Raw genomic sequence first — 1,257 nt, forward strand, 5'->3', positions numbered from 1 at the left:
GCCAGGAAGGTACTTGGATCTCTCAAATAATTCATTTTGGTCAGTGAGGTACCCAAGGGTTTGACACTACTCAAGGGCCTCACCGTTGTCGATCGTTCACTAGGTATTGCTTTCACTAACTTGCTATTGTATGTGAAGAGCAATAGAAGGACACTCCAACAACAACAATCAAATACCATTACTGGCACCAACAAACAGTGTCAGATCTGGGAGTGGCAATATTGTATCTGGGAACGGCAACACTGTCGTATCTGGGGACAACAATAATGTTTCTGGGAGCAACAACACAGTCACATCTGGGAGCAGCAATGTCATAGTTGACAGCAACCATGTCGTTACTGGGAGCAACAATACTGTATCGGGCAATAACAATAGGGTAACTGGGAACAATAATGTTGTATCAGGGAGCAACCAAGTCGTGTCCGGGGACAACAAAGTCGTAACTGGCTAATGATCTGTCAGTGAATTGATTTCGGCTTCTCTGGTGCATAGCTCATACGTCCTTGCCAAGTTCAATGTTGCTCACTATTACTTGGTGGGCCCACTCGCGTTTGTAACTTCATGGATATAGCATCCTACCTACTTAAAATAATTTTTCCCTAAAATATCTATAGAACTTTTTACATAATAAATGCTGACATGAACAGCAATGGCGACTTGCAGCTTATGTACAAGTTTTCATCGTGGATGTCTAGATGTGTTTATTTCATCTATTCTGTTATCTGTAATGTGTGATGTTTTAGTATATATGAAGATTGGTCTATGAATTATTACTGCTCAATGTCATCTAGCTATACACTTCTCAAGTGATGCAATACGGATCGTTTGCCATGTGCACCTCGTAGTTCGTTTGTGACCAGTGATTACCTTCGATCTGTTTTCAGGGACGAGGATCCCCTGACGTGGGCTATCCTACCATTGGTTCACTGACATGTGGGTCCCACCAAGCGTAGGTCCCACCTGTCAGCGGCCCAAAGGCAGGGTAAGGCAGGGATAGGTACGTCAGAGGATCCATGTCCCTGTTTTCAGATGTACAAACTTCTTTCCTAGAGCCCATAGGATTTATCATATCCAAAACATGAATTAAGCTTGGCAGGGAAATGTATGCATGCCTTGGTTATCTCAAATCATCCCAGTTTCTCGGACCAACAGTTATCGCAGAGATTGTAAAAATACAAAGAAAATAGGCCAGGCTAAGGTTGCACCAGCGGCTTTGTACACCTGCTAGGGATAATATTATACGGATCAACAATGCAC

Source organism: Triticum aestivum, chromosome 5B (genome assembly GCF_018294505.1).
Source record: "Triticum aestivum cultivar Chinese Spring chromosome 5B, IWGSC CS RefSeq v2.1, whole genome shotgun sequence".
Taxonomy (NCBI): Eukaryota; Viridiplantae; Streptophyta; class Magnoliopsida; order Poales; family Poaceae; genus Triticum; species Triticum aestivum.